The sequence below is a fragment of the Dipteris shenzhenensis genome, chromosome 19 (assembly GCF_047967505.1).
Source record: "Dipteris shenzhenensis isolate YYH24624 ecotype China chromosome 19, Dip_SZ_1.0, whole genome shotgun sequence".
NCBI classification, from domain to species: domain Eukaryota; kingdom Viridiplantae; phylum Streptophyta; class Polypodiopsida; order Gleicheniales; family Dipteridaceae; genus Dipteris; species Dipteris shenzhenensis.
Window position 1 is genome coordinate 24511285 of NC_141614.1, and position 19481 is coordinate 24530765.

Below are 19481 nucleotides of genomic sequence, written 5' to 3' on the forward strand. Positions count from 1 at the left end.
ATGTATGATGCATGTAAGTTTCTTACCTCTTGATGTAATTAAGTAATTATTTGTGACAATATCTGCTATAATAGATGCATCTTCATTGTTTTAATGATGCTCTTTTGTAGTACAAAAAGTACAATGCATTATGGTCATATGGATGACATTTTCACGTGGAATGCATCGATTCAAAGAGAGTCACGTATGATTGTGGAGTCATGGCTAACTTCACACGAGATAGCCCAGCAAGTGCTTCGGATACCAATCTTCTCTCCTCATAGTTGGATTATTGCGGAACCATACGTGAAATCTATGAAATTGATTTCAGACGATTTAGTATTTTCATTTTTTATGTAAAATGGTTTAGAACTATTTACAACGCTCAGGGGGGTCACTATGTATAAACCCTCTATATCACGTGCGTTCAAGGCCTATATTTAAAATCCCTTATCTGTAAGTTTTTCCATTAATAAAATGTACCCCTTTTGTATACAAATCTGTAAATTTTTTCCAAAAATATTTTAAATAGTCCCTTATGTATATTTATTTTTGTAAATTTTAGAAATAAAAAATATCCTTCTGTTGAACTCACGTGATAGGGTTACATATGATGAGTGACACCCCCGAGTTACAACGGTCCCCATGCGACAGTGAGAAAAGACAGTAGCAGTTTCTTTGCAATAGACTCCACCAAACTTTGGACCAATGAAAGTGATACTTTTGTTCTTCCCGAGCATTGTGAGTAGCTGCATACTAATGATTTAATTAATCTATGCTGGTCATTTTTAAAAATCCATTGATACATGTACTTAAGCATAATTTCATATATATAATTGATGGCATTTGGCACCCATATTCAATATAGGTGGTTTTTCATCCGGATTGTTCTGATCCAAGATGGTGGTTTGTGATCCAAATTGCACCACCGAGTAAGCAAATTTTTGAAGATAGAGATGTGGATATGGAGATGTCACTACCAATGTTGTATTTAATTGATCCGGATGGATCTAGCAAAGAAAATGAAGATCACAATATGAGCCAAGAGGAAGACGTGCATAATGACATCATACGGGAGCAAAATGGAGATCACGATATTGAGGAAGAAGATGACAATCATCAAGAATCACCACACCTCATTAAAGAAGATGGTCAAGTCTTAGGTGAACATACGATGCTAGAGTACGATGATGATATAGGAGATCAACTCGGTATAGAGTTAGAGATGGACTTGTTTGGTGCATTACACTTGGCTCAGGATGAAGCCGTTGATGTAAATGCTCTTCATTGATTTTTTTCATCTGAAACTTGGACATGAATACATGAGCTTCAAAGGCTTGATGTACATGCTCTTGTACTTTTATTCTCTCAAAGGATCAAACATGTATGAAAAGGAAAAAAATTTGTCATTGGAAAAAACTATCTTTTAAAGTCGGTATGGGAAAAAACACTCTCTGTAAAACGTCGCTATAGGAAACTGTCTCAGTGTCGCTATATAGTGACCATTCACAAGTCTAATAAGTGTCGCTATATAGGAACCATTTACAAGTCTAATTAGTGTCGCTATATATGGAAAGCATAAGCTCATTAGGAATCGAGAGCCTTCTTCGGTGGCCCTTCTCGACAAATTAGGAAACTGGAGAGCACAACAACTCTAGCGCAAGATGAGAAGAGTTCAGTTGCTCCTCAACTCAAGAAGAAAAGGTCTCCAATCAAAGTCAAAAGAAAGATTCCAAGCAAAGTTGGCAAACCATTGGCATTGTATATTTTACAAGATAAAAGTAAGGTTGAATTGTGAGAACACTGTCATTTTAGAATGCCTTAGTTATGTTTATGTGTATTTGTAAAGGATCCCCTCTCCTTGGAAGCTTATGGAAAGCATAAGCTCATTAGGAATGGAGAGCCTTCTTTGGTGGCCCTTCCCGAGAAATTAGTTGAAGAGCAAATTGGAGAGCACAACAACTCTAGCACAAGATGATAAGAGTTCAGTTCCTCCTTAGCTCAAGAAGAAAAGGTTTCCAATCAAAGTCAACTTTAGAAAGATTCTAAGCAAAGTTGGCGAACCATTTGCATTGTATATTTTACAAGATAGAAGTAAGGTTGAATTGTCAAAACACTGTCATTTTAGAATGCCTTAGTTATGTTTATGTGTATTTGTGACAAAAACAATGTATATTTGAAATAGAAATATATGTAGTACATTTCAAATATTTCAATAGTTGCATACAATGACTTCTTATGAATGAAAGATCCAAGTCTTGGTCATTGCAAAAAAAAATTTGTTACATTTGATGACACCAATTGATGATCAAGGTTTAGCACTTAGCTTCTATCTACCCATTTGTGGTTTACAAATATCTTTGAGTGTCTCCACTAAGCATGTATTTGTGCTGCATTTGAGTTCTCCAAAATCTCCTTCTTTCCTTTTGAGACGACCTGAAAGCTAGCTTAACCTGTGATGTGTTAACTTTCTTCTTGGCTTGAAGTCTTTTCCGTATTCCTCGATAGAACCACTAAAACACTTCTTTTAAACTATTGGCTTTCTGTTTTCCTCCAAAATGTTGTGTATGTCTAAAGAATGCATTTCGCGCCATGTAGTGTGTCCATTCCCTATGTGGACCAAATTGCAGGGCATCTGTATTTTTTTACAAAGAAAGGAAGGTGATTGTATATTATATGTTGTTTTGATGCATATGCAAGTGGGCATTAGAATATATAAAACTAAGATTGTTTGCTTTAAAAAACATGCACAAAAATAGGATATTGTTCTTACCATGTAATGAGTGATGTTACATGTTGTCCAAGCCTCTTTCATTGCCTTTCCAAAACTCTTTACCGCTTCTTCAAATGCTTGTTGATCATTTTTGCTAAAGGTGGCTTGGTCACAAAGAACAAAAATTCTATCTAAGCATTTCCACACTTCTGCCTTGACATCTCTTGCCAATCCACCTGCCCGATGATCTTTGATAGCATTGTGGACTTTTCTCCACAAGTTATACTTTATCCTTGATACATAGGTTGTTTTACTGCTATTTATGTTTTTTTTCTCTGGATGAGATAGAAATCTTTTAGCCTTTAGTCCACGAATAGATGGCTTGATAGAAACATCTTTTCCATTTGTAGGTTTTTTAATATCCTTTGTAATATGTACATCTCCTACATGGAGGCCAATTTTTGATAGCACTACTTCTAACGATTGTAGTGCCTCTTTTCTTTTGCTCTCAGGGAGAAGTTTCCATGCAAATCCACAATATAGGAAAAAAAGTTTCTCAATGACAACTATGCCCATCTTCCTGCTCTACTACTAAACGCTTTTGGAAGTTTAGCGAGTCTTTGTATTGTCCTGTTTCTCTGATAGCAGATACCAACTTCTCAATCGACCTGCTCATCATGACATATTAAAAAAACTTAGTGTGTCTATTACATAAGGTACATAATATAGAAGTAACAATAGATTAATAGAATACTTACGTTTGCACTAAGCCATGAAAGCCTGCAATCGAGTTGACAAACCAACAATAGTTGTCTTCAAGGTCCCAAACCACGAGACTCCAATGTTCCCTACACGAATAATTAAGAACCATTATTATTTAACACAATGTTGCCAGTATAAGATGAAAATAAAGGTTGCCATGATACTTACATCTCGTGATATGCCATAAATAGGACACGCCATGTAAATGTAAAGGCTGTAACCATTTACAAACATCGGCTATCGTCTTTCTGCTATCGCTAAGTATAGGAGAAAGGAGGGAATCCAACATATACACACGGTTTTGTACGGCTCTACAAAATCGTGAGATAAATATACTGCACCAACAAATAAATGAATATTAGCTTATTAGATTTAATCAAAATATTGAATTATCAAGCAGAGAAAAAGTTTGTATCAAACCTAAGAATGGCCATCATAACCTTGTTATTGACCTCATTTGAAGTTCTAGAGAGGATTGAAATCTCCTCTCCCCCAAATTCAAGATACTGAGGTCTGTGTTGAATCATAATCCTAACATTAAAAGAGCTTCCCAATTCTCCCAATGAAGCCATGTTTGTAGAGTTGAGGTCTTCTATCCCCTTTAACTCTTTGACGACATTCATTTCGCACTCCTCTGAGCCATTATCTATTTGCCTTGTGGGAGGGTCCATAATGTCACCCTTAATGATTGCTCGAATGGTACATGTTATATTTGATGCATAGAGATGCAAATCCTTATAATGTGACAGTGTGGTGTCATTTTGTATCTCAAAAATTTGACCAAGTACCAAAAAGCAATTGTAGCCCACCCTCCATCCACAATTATAGATTTGGCTATCCTCTTGATGTGATACCTGACATGTTATATACTCTATTTGTTGTGCCAAGTCACATTGCCGCATTACTATGTCGATAGCACCTACTAACTTTCGAGCCGATCTTCACATCAAAACATATAACAACAGTGAATATGTGCATTGCATATCAATCTACATGTCAAGAAGTGACAACAAGTGTAGTCTATACTTACTCTAACACAGTGCCATGGACGGATGTCATTGAGTTGGCAAAGAAGCACTTCTTAGCAAAGATGTCCACGACTACCAAACTCCAATGTGAGCTGCATTATCAATAAAGAATAATTACTGTGTTTGAGACAATTCTAGCAATGCAATAGAAAAAACAAGTAGGGTTTGATGCTTACTTCTCATAATATGCTGTAAACATAACTCGTGCCTCATTCATAGGAACATGCTTCAACCACTTGCAAACATCCTCTATGGTTTCTTCTTTGTTGCTAAGCACTTCCGAAATAAGAGGATCGAGCATATATGAAACGCTTTGTACATTTTGAGGAAAATTTGCTATGACATTACTATATTTAAAAAAAAGTATTAGCTTCTTGGGTTTAATCAAAATAAGCAAAGTATAAAGCCAAGGAAAAGGCTGCATCAAACCTGAGGATGGTTGTAATGACTTTGACATTAACCTCTTTCTTAGGATTCAAGAGGATTAAAATCTCTTCTTCACCAAATTCAAAAAAATGAGGTTGTTGTCGAATTAACAACATAGTGGTGAATGAACTTCCAATCTGCTCCAATATAGTAATATTTTCATGACTCATCTTATTGAGAGAGTAGTCTACATCGTATTCTTCTTCACTTGCTATGTCTTCTACATCCTTCTTTTGCTATAAAAATATAAAAATGTTATGAGATGTACACATCCCAAATAAAGGCTTAAACAAGCAGATAAGGTTTCATACATGCTTTCATTAGAATGAGTCTCTCCTCCTCTTAGAGCAAAAATTTAAAAAGTAAGGTTTCATACATGCTTTCATTAGAGTGAGTCTCTCCTCCTCTTGGAGGAAAATTTTAAAAAGTTATGAGATTTACACATCCCAAATAAAAATAAAGGTTTAAATAATCATAGAAGTATAAAGATAGCATGCTTTCATTAGACTCAGTCTCCTCTCCTCTTGGAGAAAAATATAAAAAAGTTATGAGATTTACACATCCCAATTAAAGGCTTGAACGAGCATACAAGTATAAAGATAAGGTTTCATACATGCTGCAATGTAGTCATATTTTCAAGTTGTTTCCCAATGGTAGCAACTAGACGCTGAATACTCTCAGCCCGCCGAAACGCTAGTAGATCGGCTTCTGTATATGATTCCATTTTGACTGGTAACTCCAAATCAAAAATCTCTCTAAGAAACAACATGCAGTTGTAGGCAACTCTCCACCCACAGCTGTGCCCATCTTTTTGCTCCACTGGTAGACGTCATTTGAATTCTACTTGGTCTTGTTGCTCCGTGGTTGTTCTGACAGCAGATACTAGCCAATATGCAGCACTGTCCATCATGACATATTAAATATATTAATATGTCATGATCATAAGATACAAAATAAGAAAGTAACAAAAATATTTAGAGAATAAATACCTTGGGGAGTTGGCATGATGGCCTTCCATTGAATTCACAAACCACAAACGGTTGACTTCAAGGTCCCAAGCGATCAGACTCCAATGTGAGCTACACGACCAGAATAAAAATGATTATTGTTTTCATGATAAGGCATAAAGATGACTCGCACCCCATCTAAATTCAAAGGGCTTAACCAGGTACAAACATCTTCTATAGTCTTTTGAGGAGAGCTAAGAATAGAAGAAAGAAGAGCATCGAGCATGTAGACACGATTCTGCACTAAGCTGAGAAATAACTACCCTCTGCACCAAGAAATAAACAAACGTTAGCTCATAGAATTGATTTGCATTTTGCACTAGGAAACTGAGATATAACTACACTGTAAACAAATAAACAAATGTTAGCTCATTGAAGTAGCAACAAATAAACAAACATTACCTGAGAATGGCCAGGATAACATTGTCATTAACCTCTTTTAAAGGATTGGAGAGGGTTGAAACCTCCTCTACCAAAGCTCAAATACTGAGGTTCTCGTTTCAAAACGATCCTAACTTCAAATGAGCTCTCCATTTTATCCAATGCAGCTAAATTTGTAGAATGGGTCTCTGTCATAGCTTGTATTCTATGTTTGCGGTCATTCTGCTTTTCCATGGTGTCTTTAAAGCTCTTGTGCTCATGGGATTCTTCAATCAAATTTAGAGGTGGTTGCATTACTGAAGCAGAAGGGAGTGCCTCCATATTGACTTCATCCATTTCTTCTCCCTCTATTGCCTGTAAACAAATATGAGAGATTAGATTCATTATCTTTAAATTTAAATCTTATTTAAAAAATTGTATTTAGTTGAGAAATAGAGAGTTCATACCGCTAAGTATTGCCGTAGTGGCCTTTTTACATAACCCTGCGAGCCATAATTATCAAAGAAGGCATCATCATCTTTCTCTTCATCCACCAACCTCTCTTTGAACGGATCATGTAAGTCCATCTTTTCATCATCATCAACTGGGACATTATGATCTTCAAGGTCATCATCCATGTCATCAGTCTCCTTGTGCTCTATCTCTTTTTCATAGCCTATGGTTAGATCTGCTTGAAGCTGAAAATAAGCCATGAAATGCTTGTTTTCAATAATATTTGTGGAGTTGCCTTTTCTGAGGAGATCCTCAAATAAATATCCCATCCTGCATAAGGTGACCTCCCAACCTACCGGTAGCAAATTCTCCATCATGGTAAGCAAGAGACTCCCACTTTTTGTAGGACTTCCATAGTTGTTTTTTTTATAATGTATGGACCTGGGAATACCTTGCTCTTCTAGCATCAATCTCAAATTATTTGAATTCCCTCTTATGTTCTTTTGTAAGGAGTGATCAGGGTTGGGACTCCGCATACACAAGAAGAATGATTCAAGAGATTGAATCGCTATGCCACATTCTCTCTTGCCTCTCTTTGCTGCATAAACACCACTATAGATCTTCAAATCTGATGAATATGCTCGCTCTAGAGTAACCTGCATGGCTTCTTTGTCTTTTTTATCAACAAAAATGACAATGTTGCAAATTGCCACTTTGCTAATGGTGGTATATACTATTCTATCAATGAAGTGATGGATATCATCGCTAGAAACTTCATTGATAAAGAATAGTTGTGGCTTATCCCATGCTGACTCATTCTTGATGAAGTCATCTTCTGAAACTCCCCTGAAGTTCACAAGCTTTCCAGACTCTGCCGTAACCTCTACATTGAATTGAAAGCTTTGGTGCATATCTGTCGGCATCCTTATCTTGCTAATTAATCTTTCCACATATGCAACCACCTGTTGTGGGATTTATTTTCTCATGTAAGAGGTTACTATTTCTGACCCATCTTCATCTTTTTTAATCCACCTGTTTGCCCATAGCTTTACCTTGGGTGTTGACAAAGATGCTATATGCTTGACCACATTATAGTCAATGTTACAATGAGTAAGTGGAATTTGTTTCTCTGACAGCAAATACTTAATGGCACTATGCACTGCATCATGCCTCACCTGTACATTGATGCGTTCTTCCATGCAGTGGTCTTTGTCTTTCTTTCCAAAAAACCATTCTTTCTTTAAAAGTTTTTGTGCTGCAATGGATGCATACTTGTCAGATAAGTACTTTATAGGCCTCCACATCCTTGCCGTCAACTCCTTCTTATCCATTACCTTTGACTTTCCGGAGATAAACAAAGGAGCTTCATAGGTCAACTATCCACGCTCACAAGCAATGCACGTTTCAAGCATCTCATTGAACACTTCAACAGGACAAAATATGATAGAAGTGTAGTCGGCATATCTGTCCCTCACCACCTTGAGGCTTGTCATATTTTCTTCTCGCTCTTGAGTTCCCTTACAACTGCACTCAAAGAAGTATAGAAGTTTGTGAGTGTGTCGGCGTCTGCTTTTGTGACCTTTTGCTTCAAATCAGGATTTGGAGAACCAAATGTTGTCCATATAACCCTTGCCTTCTGTAAGACCTCTGATGTTGAGATTCAAAGTGACATCAGAGACCCATGCTCTAATCTCAGAGTCATTTAGGATAGCCCCCACATTAGTTTATTGCTCCATAATCCTACAAGAAAAGATAATGAAGAATTTAGATACATACAAGTAAAGTACAATATACAATGCTTGATACAATAAATGTGGGAACTCTCTCCCTCCCCTCCCTCTCACCCTGGCGGCCGCGGTCGCCAGGACCCCCCCTCTCACTCTCTCTCTCTCGCTTTCTCTCTCCCTCCCCTCCCTCCTCTCTCTCTCCCTCCTCTCTCTCTCACCCTCGCGGCCGCGGCCGCCAGGATCCCCCCTCTCCCTCCCTCCCCTCCCTCCTCTCTCTCTCACCTTGGCGGCCGCGGCCGCCAGGACCCCCCCTCTCTCTCTCTCGCTCTCTCTCTCCCTCCCCTCCCTCCTCTCTCTCTCCCTCCTCTCTCTCTCACCCTGGCGGCCGCAGCCGCCAAGACCCCCCCTCTCCCTCCCTCCCGTCCCTCCCGTCCCTCCTCTCTCTCTCACCCTGGCGGCCTCGACCGCCAGGAGCCCCCCCTCTCGCCTCACCCTGGCGGCTGCAGCCTCCAGGATGCCCCCCCTCCCACCTCTCACCTCCCCCCGCTAGCCTCCCCCTGGCGGTCGCGACCGCCAGGATGCCCCCCCCTCTCTCGCTCCCCTCCCCCTGGCGGTCGCGGCTGCTAGGATGCCCCCCCTCGCCTCCCCTCCCGCCTCTCACCTCCCTCCTCTCCCGCTCGCCTCTCCCCCTCCCCCCCCTCTCCCGCTCCCCTCCCCCTGGCGGCCGCGGTCGCCAAGATGCCCCCCCTCGCCTCCCGCCCCTCCCGCCTCCCCCCCCACTCGCCTCCCCCTGGCGACCGCAGCCACCAGGATGCCCCCCCCTCCCGCTCGTCCCCCCCCCACCTCCCGCTCGTCCCCCCCTCTCCCGCTCCCCTCCTCTGGCGGTCGCGGCTGCCAGGATGCCCCCCCCTTGTCTCCCCCCCTCCCGCCTCTCGCCTCCCCTTGGCGGCTGCGATCGCCAGGATGCCCCCCCTCCCGTCCCCCCCTCTCCCACTCGCCTCCCCCTGGCGGCCGCGGCCACCAGGATGCCCCTCCCTCCCGCCTCTCGCCTCCCCCCCTCTTGTCTCTCACCTCCCCCCTCTCCCGCTCGCCTCCCCTGGCGGGCGCGGCCGCCAGGATGCCCGCCCCTCCCGCCGCTCGCCTCCCCCCCTCTCGCTCGCCTCCCCCCCTCCCGCCTCTCACCTCCCCCTCCCCTCCCGCCTCTCGCCTCCCCCCCCCTCCCGCTCGCCTCCCCTTGGCAGCCGCGGCCGCCAGGACCCCCCCCCTTCCCGCCTCTCGCCTCCCCCTACCTCGTCGCCCCTGCTCCCCCCTACCCCGCCGCCCCCCCTCCCTCCCCTCCCTCCCCCTAGCGGCCGCCGCGGCCGCCAGGATCCCCCCTTCCGCCTCCCTCCCCTCCCTCCTCCCTCCCCTCCCTCTCGCCTCTCGCCTCCCCTACGCCCCCGCTCCTCCCTCCCTCTTTCTCCCTCCTCCTACCTCCCTCCCTCTCTCCCCCTACCTCCGCTCCTCCCTCCCTCTCTCCCTCTCTCCCTCCGTCCCTCCCTCTCTCCTACCTCCCTCCGTCCCTCCCCTCTTCCGTCGCTCCTCCCTCCCTCCTTTCCTCCCTCTCATCCCCCTCCACTTCCCTCTTCCTCCTAGAGGCCGCGGCCTCCAAGGCTTCTCTCCTTCTCTCTAAACTTTCTCTCTCTCTCTCTTTCTTTCTTTCTTTCTCTTCAAATTTAAAAAAAAAATCTAGATAAAGAATTAATCAAAAAAATTTACAAGTACCTGGAAAAAGTTTGTAAGTTTGCTCTTTCTTGTTTTCTTGCTCTTCCTTCCTTGCTTTCTTGCTCGTCCTTGCTTTCTTGGTTTCTTGCTTCGATCAATGAAATGAGGGGAGAATGAATGAAGAAGGAAGACTATATATAAGAAAAACTAGGTTTTCCTCCTCCTCTCCTATTGGCTTTCCATTCCTCCCCTCTCCCCTATTGGCTTTTCATTTCTCCCCTCTCCCATTGGCTCCCATTACTCCCCCTCTCTCATTGGACCCCCATCCCTCATCCCAATCTTCCATTGGCCCTCCTCCCATCCATTTCTTCTTCCTCCCCCATTGCCACCACTCCCATCCCACATTTCCACCACGTCCCATACTCCTCCCATTTCCCAAAATCCCATATTTCCCCATCTCACCCTCCTCTTTTTCATCCCCTATTAACTCCCGTCACTCATTTCACTCCCTTATTATCCTACTCCCCTATTACCTCCCCCTCTCCCATTCCATTCTTCCCTCCCCACTCTCACTTCCACTTCCCATTACTCACTGAAAACTATTAATATATTATTATACTATTTTTTATACTTATTATCATACACCCCTATTACTTCCCCTCTCCCATTCCACTCCTCCCTCCTCACTCCCACTTCCACTTCCCATTACTCACTTGCTATACACATTTGCAAACTATTAATATATTATTATATGATTTTTTATACTATTTGCAAACTTACATGTGGGCAAAATCACAGGTGTCAAAGCGATCCTATTGTGGTCATACAACAACTGTGCTTTTATTCAAGGGCATATTTACAAGGGCATATTTATCCTCATCAACAAGCTTACTTCAGCTTTTATTCTGACACAATACTCAAGGTATGAAGTGCATAATTTGTGCACTAGGTGTTTACTTTGCTGTATCAAAATTGTTTGCCACACACACACACATATACACATACCGATAATTTTCTAATATTATCGCATCTACATTTCTCCGATGGGCACAAAACTTTTTACACGCCTCAACCTAGGTCATATTGACTTGCATACAAAGTGGTGCACCCATCCCATAAGTACTTGTTCGGATAACACACCTGCAAACGTATTTTATGACGATTGTGCATAACACTAGGAACAAAATGGTGTATAATGTGCGATAGACTATGCAAACCATATCCAATGGACACAAGAATTTGCACGTTCCTCAACCTAGGCAGTATTGACTTGTGTGCAAAGTGGCATCCCCATCCGATAAGTACTTATTTGAAAAATACACCTAGGATCGTGTTTTTTTACGGTTCTACATGACACCAAGGCAAAAATGGTATTTAATACTCAATCTACCATGTAAAGCATATCCGATGGGCACAATACTTTGCACATGCCTCAAAAGCGGTGGTATGGTGTTCCATGCAAAGTGGAACGCCCATTCAATAAGTACTTGGTATGATAATACACCTAAGAGCATGTTCTTTGACGGATGTGCATAACACTAGGGGGGAAACAGTGTATAATGTGTGATCCCCCATGCAAAGCATAACCGATAGACACAATACTGTGCACGCACATCAACCTAGTTGAAATTTACTTTCTTGCAAAGTGGCTCCCCCATCTGACAAGTACTTTTTTAGAATATCACACCTAGGACCATGTTTTTTATTGGTTGTCCATGACACTAAGGCAAAAATGTTGTTTTATGCTTAATCGACAATGCAACGCATATCCTATCGTCACAATACTTTGCACACATCTCAACCTAGGTATTATTGACTTACATGCAAAGTGGCGTGCCCATCCCATAAGTACTTAGTTGAATAACATATCTAGGACCGCGTTTTTTGACGGTTGTGCATGACACTAAGGCCAAAACAGTGATTAATGCTTGTTCGACAATGCAAAGCATATTCGATGGGCACAATAATTTGCATGAGTCTCAACAATTGTGGTATTGCATTGCATGCAAAGTGGTACACCCATCTGATAAGCAATTGGTCGGATAACACACCTAAAAGCGTGTTTTTTTATGGTTGTGCATGACATTGAGGCACAAACGGAGTTTAATACGTAATATACCATGAAAAGTACATCCAATGGGCACAATACATTGCACCCACATCAACCTAGAAGTTATTTAGTTGCATGAAAAGAGGCATGTCGGTTAGATAAGTACTTGATCCGATAGTTACACACCTAGGACCGTGTTTTTTTACAAATGTGCTTGACACTAAGGCAAAAACGGTGTTTTATGCTTGATCGACAATGCAAAGCATATCTAATGGGCACAATACTTTGCACACACCTTCAACTAGGTGAAATTGACTTACATCCAAAGTGGCACACCCATCCCATAAGTGCTTGATCAGATAACATACCTAGCAGCGTGTTTTCTTACCGATGTGCATGACACTAGAGCAAAAATAGTACTTAATGCTCGATCGACCATGCAAAGGATATCCGATGGCCACAACACTTTTCCTACACCTCAACCTAGGTGGTATTGAAATGTTCTCAAAGAGGCACACCCATCCGATAAGTACTTGGTCAGATAACACACCTAAGGGCGTGTTTTTTTGCGGATGTGCATATCACTAGGGGAAAAACAGTGTATAATGCGTGATCCGCCATGCAAAGCATATCCGATGGTGACAATACTTTGCACGCACCTCAACCTAGTTGAAAAGGACTTGTGTGCAAAGTGGAGCCCCCATCCGATAAGTACTTGTTTGAATAACACACCTAGGACCGTGTTTTTTTATGGTTGTGCATGACACTAAGGCAAAAACGGTGTTTTATGCTTGATCCACAATGCAAAGCATATCCGATGGGCACAATACTTTGCACACAACTTCAACTAGGTGGAATTGAATTACATACAAAGTGGAATTCCCATGGCATAAGTACTTGATTGGATAACACACCTAGCAGCGTGTTTTTTTACGGATGTGCATGCCACTAAGGCAAAAATGGTATTTAATGCTCGATCGACCATGCAAAGCATATCCGATGGGCACAATACTTTTTCTATGCCTTAACCTAGGTGGTATTGAAATTTTCTCAAAGAGGCACACCCATCCGATAAGTACTTGGTCAAATAACATACTAAGGGCGTGTTTTTTTGTGGATGTGCATATCACTATCCGAAAAACGTTGTATAATGTGTAATCGACCATGTAGAGCATATCTGATGGTGACAATACTTTGCACGCATCTCAACCTAGTTGAAAAGGACTTGCGTGCAAAGTGGAGCCCCCATCCGATAAGTACTTGTTTGAATAACACACCTAGGACCGTGTTTTTTTATGGTTGTGCATGACACTAAGGCAAAAACGGTGTTTTATGCTTGATCAACAATGCAAACAATATCCGATGGGCAAAATACTTTGCACAAACCTTAGCCTAGGTGGAATTGAATTACATGCAAAGTGGCATTCCCATCGCATCAGTACTTGATCGGATAACACACCTAGTAGTGTGTGTTTTTACGGATGTGCATGACACTAAGGCAAAAATGGTATTTAATGCTCGATCGACCATGCAAAGCATATCCGATGGGCACAGTACTTTTCCTATGACTTAACCTAGGTGGTATTGAAATGTTCTCAAAGGGGCACACCCATCGGATAAGTACTTGGTCAAATAACATACCTAAGGGCGTGTTTTTTTGCGGATGTGCATATCACTACAAGAAAAACGTTGTATAATGTGTGATCGACCATGCAAAGCATATTCGATGGTCACAATACCTTGCACGCACCTCAACCTAATGGAAAAGTACTTGCATACAAAGTGGAGCCCCCATCCGATAAGTACTTGTTTGAATAACACACCTAGGACCGTGTTTTCTTATGGTTGTGCATTACACTAAGGCAAAAACGGTGTTTTATGCTTGATCCACAATGCAAAGCATATCTGATGGGCACAATACTTTGCACACACCTTCAACTAGGTGTAATTGACTTACATACAAAGTGGAATTCCCATCGCATAACTACTTGATCGGATAACACACCTAGCAGCGTGTTTTTACAGATGTGCATGACACTAAGGCAAAAATGGTATTTAATGCTCGATCGACCATGCAAAGCATATCCGATGGGTACAATACTTTTCCTACGCCTTAACCTAGGTGGTATTCAAATGTTCCAAAATAGGCACACCCATCCGATAAGTACTTGGTTAGATAACATACTAAGGGCGTGTTTTTTTGCGGATGTGCATATCACTACGGGAAAAACGTTGTATAATGCATGATCGACCATGCAAAGCATATCCGATGGTGACAATACTTTGCACCCATCTCAACCTAGTTGAATCGGACTTGTGTGCAAAGTGGAGCCCCCATCCGATAAGTACTGGTTTGAATAACACACCTAGGACCGTGTTTTTTTATGGTTGTCCATGACACTAAGGCAAAAACAGTGTTTTATGCTTGATCAACAATGCAAAGCATATCCTATGGGCACAATAATTTGCACGCACCTTCAAATAGGTGGAATTGACTTACATGCAAAGTGGCACGCCCATACCATAAGTGCTTGATCGGATAACATACCTAGCAGCGTGTTTTTTAACGGAAGTGCATCACACTAAGGCAAAAATGGTATTTAATGCTCGATCGACCATGCAAAGGAGATCCGATGGGCACAACAATTTTGCTACACCTCAACCTAGGTGGTATTGAAATGTTCTCAAAGAGGCACACCCATCCGATAAGTACTTGGTCAGATAACACACCTAAGGGCGTGTTTTTTTGCGGATGTGCATATCACTAGGGGAAAAACGGTGTATAATGCGTGATCGGCCATGCAAAGCATAGTCTATGGTCACAATACTTTGTACGCACCTCAACCTAGTTGAAAGATACTTGCGTGCAAGGTGGAGCCCCCATCTGATAAGTACTTGTTTGAATAACACACCTAGGACCGCGTTTTTTTATGGTTGTGCATTACACTAAGGGAAAAACGGTGTTTTATGCTTGATCCACAATGCAAAGCATATCCGATGGGCACAATACTTTCCACACACCTTCAACTAGGTGGAATTAACTTACATGCAAAGTGGCATTCCCATCGCATAAGTACTTGATCAGATAACACACCTAGCAGTGTGTTCTTTTATGGATGTGCATGACACTAAGGCAAAAATGGTATTTAATGCTCGTTCGACCATGCAAAGCATATCCGATGGGCACAATACTTTTCCTATGACTTAACCTAGGTGGTATTGAAATGTTCTCAAAGAGGCACACCCATCCGATAAGTGCTTCATCAGATAACATACCTAAGGGCGTGTTTTTTTTCGGATGTGCATATCACTACGGGAAAAATGTTGTATAATGCGTAATCGACCATGCAGAGCATATCCGATGGTGACAATACTTTGCACGCATCTCAACCTAGTTGAAAGGGACTTGCGTGCAAAGTGGAGCCCCCATCCGATAAGTACTTGTTTGATTAACACACCTAGGACCGTGTTTTTTTATGGTTGTGCATGACACTAAGGCAAGAACGGTGTTTTATGCTTGATCGACAATCCAAAGCATATCCGATGGGCACAATACCTTGCACACACCTTCAACTAGGTGGAATTAACTTACATGCAAAGTGGCATTCCCATCGCCTAAGTACTTGATCGGATAACACACCTAGCAACGTGTTTTTTTACGGATGTGCATGACACGAAGGCAAAAATGGTATTTAATGCTCGATCGACCATGCAAAGCATATCCGATGGGCACAATACTTTTCCTATGCCTTAACCTAGGTGGTATTGAAATGATATCAAAGAGTCACACCCATCCGATAAGTACTTGGTCAGATAACATACCTAAGGGCGTGTTTTTTTACGGATGTGCATCTCACTACCGGTAAAACGTTGTCTAATGCGTAATCGACCATGCAGAGCATATCCGATGGTGAAAATACTTTTCACACATCTCAACCTAGTTGAAACTGACTTGTATGCAAAGTGGAGCCCCCATCCGATAAGTACTTGTCTGATTAATGCACCTAGGACCGTGTTTTTTTATGGTTGTGCATGACACTAAGGCAAAAATGGTGTTTTATGCTTGATCGACAATGCAAAGCATATCTGATGGGCACAATACTTTGCACACACCTTCAACTAGGTGGAATTCACTTACATGTAAAGTGGCATTCGCATCACATAAGTACTTGATCGGATAACACACCTAGCAATGTGTTTTTTTACGGATGTGCATGACACTAAGGCAAAAATGGTATTTAATGCTCGATCGACCATGCAAAGCATATCCGATGGGCACAATACTTTTCCTACGCCTTAACCTAGGTGGTATTGAAATTTTCTCAAAGAGGCACACCCATCCGATAAGTACTTGGTCAGATAACATACCTAAAGTCGTGGTTTTTTGCGGATGTGTATATCACTACCGAGAAAACGTTGTATAATGCGTGATCGACCATGCAAAGCATATCCGATGGTGACAATACTTTGCACGCACCTCATCCTAGTTGAAACGGACTTGCGTGCAAATTGGATCCCCCATCCGATAAGTACTTGTTTGAATACCACACCTAGGACCGTGTTCTTTTATGGTTGTGCATGACACTAAGGCAAAAACGGAGTTTTATGCTTGATCCACAATGCAAAGCATATCCGATGGGCACAATACTTTGCACACACCTTCAAATAGGTGGAATTGACTTACATGCAAAGTGGAATTCCCATCGCATAAGTACTTGATCGGATAACACACCTAGCAGCGTGTTTTTTTACGAATGTGCATGATACTAAGGCAAAAATGGTATTTAATGCTCGATCGACCATCCAAAGCATATCCGATGGGCACAATACTTTTCCTACACCTTAAACTAGGTGGTATTGAAATGTTCTCAAAGAGGCACACCCATCCGATAAGTACTTCGTCAGATAACATACCTAAGGGCGTGTTTTTTTGTGGATGTGCATATCACTAGCGGAAAAACATTGTATAATGCGTAATCGACCATGCAGAGCATATCCGATGGTGACAATACTTTGCACGCATCTCAACCTAGTTGAAACGGACTTGCATGCAAAGTGGATCCCCCATCCGATAAGTACTTGTTTGATTAACACACCTAGGACCGTGTTTTTTTATGGTTGTGCATGACACTAAGGCAAAAACGGTGTTTTATGCTTGATCCACAATGCAAAGCATATCCGATGGGCACAATACTTTGCACACACCTTCAACTAGGTGGAATTAACTTACATGCAAAGTGGAATTCCCATCGCATAAGTACTTAATTAGATTACACACCTAGCAGCATGTTTTTCTACGGATGTGCATGACACTAAGGCAAAAATGGTATTTAATGCTCTATCGACCATGCAAAGCATATCCGATGGGCACAATACTTTTCCTACGCCTTAACCTACATTGTATTGAAATGTTCTTAAAGAGGCACACCCATTTGATAAGTACTTGGTCAGATAACATACCTAAGGGCGTGTTTTTTTGCGGATGTGCATATCACTACCGAAAAAATGTTGTATAATGCGTAATCGACCATGTAGATCATATCCAATGGTGAAAATACTTTGCACACATCTCAACCTAGCTGAAACGGACTTGTGTGCTAAGTGGATCCCCCATCCGATAAGTATTGTTTGATTAACACAACTAGGACCGTGTTTTTTTATGGTTGTTCATGACACTACGGCAAAAATGGTGTTTTATGCTTGATCTACAATGCAAAGCATATCCGATGGGCACAATACTTTGCACACACCTTTAACTAGGTGGAATTGACTTACATGGAAAGTGGCATTCCCATCGCTTAAGTACTTGATTGGATAACACACCTAGCAGCGTGTTTCTTTACGGATGTGCATGACACTAAGGCAAAAATGGTATTTAATGCTCGATTGACCATGCAAAGAATATCCAATGGGCACAATACTTTTCCTACACCTTAGCCTAGGTGGTATTGAAATGTTCTCAAAGGCGCACACCCATCCGATAAGTACTTGGTCAGATAACATACCTAAGGGCGTGTTTTTTTGCGGATGTGCATATCACTACGGGAAAAATGGTGTACAATGCGTGATCAACCATGCAAAGCATATCCAATGGTTACAATACTTTGCACGCACCTCAACCTAGTTGAAAGATACTTTCGTGCAAAGTGGACCCCCCATCCGATAAGTACTTGTGTTAATAACACACCTACGATCGTGTTTTTTTATGGTTGTGCATTACACTAGAGCAAAAATGGTGTTTTATGCTTCATCGACAATGCAAAGCATATCCGATGGGCATAATACTTAGCACACACCTGAAACAAGGTGGAATTGACTTACATGCAAAGTGGCATGCCCATCCCATAAGTACTTGATCGGAGAACATACCTAGCAGCGTGTTTTTTTATGGATGTGCATGACACCAAGGCAAAAATGGTATTTAATGCTCGATCAACCATGCAAAGCATATCCGATGGGCACAATACTTTTCCTACACCTCAACCTAGGTGTCATTGACATGTTTTCAAATAGGCACACCCATCCGATAAGTACTTGGTCAGATAACACACCTAAGGGCGTGTTTTTTAACGGATGTGCATATCACTAGGGAAAAAATGGTGTATAATGCGTGATCGGCCATGCAAAGCATATGCGATGGTCACAATACTTTGAATGAACCTCAACCTAGTCAAAACCGACTTGCGTGCAAAGTGGAGCCCCCATCTGAGAAGTACTTGTTTGAATAACACACCTAGGACATGTTTTTTTATGGTTGTGCATGACACTAAAGCAAAAACGGTGTTTTAAGCTTGATCGAGAATGCAAAGCATATCCGATGGGCACAATACTTTGCACACACCTTCAACTAGGTGGAATTGACTTACATGCAAAGTGGCACGCCCATCCCATAAGTACTTGATCGGATAACATACCTAGCATCGTGTTTTTTTACGGATGTGCATGACACTAGAGCAAAAATAGTATTTAATGCTCGATCGACCATGCAAAGGATAACTTGGCGTGTCCATCTGATGAGTACTTGATCGGATAACTTCTCCCACCAATAAATTAAGTACTAATTAAAAATTATAATAAATGAGTACTTTATTAAAAAGAGACTAATATTTATGTAATTGTTGCTACTGCAGCTTGCTTGCAAAGGACTCTCACAAAGGAGATGGCTATAGATTTTGTTCCAGGGATGGATGTGATTTTATGTAGCAAAAGAGAAGTAGTTGGATTTGCTACAATCCATGATAGTGATCCCAATTCAGTTTGCCACTATCGAAG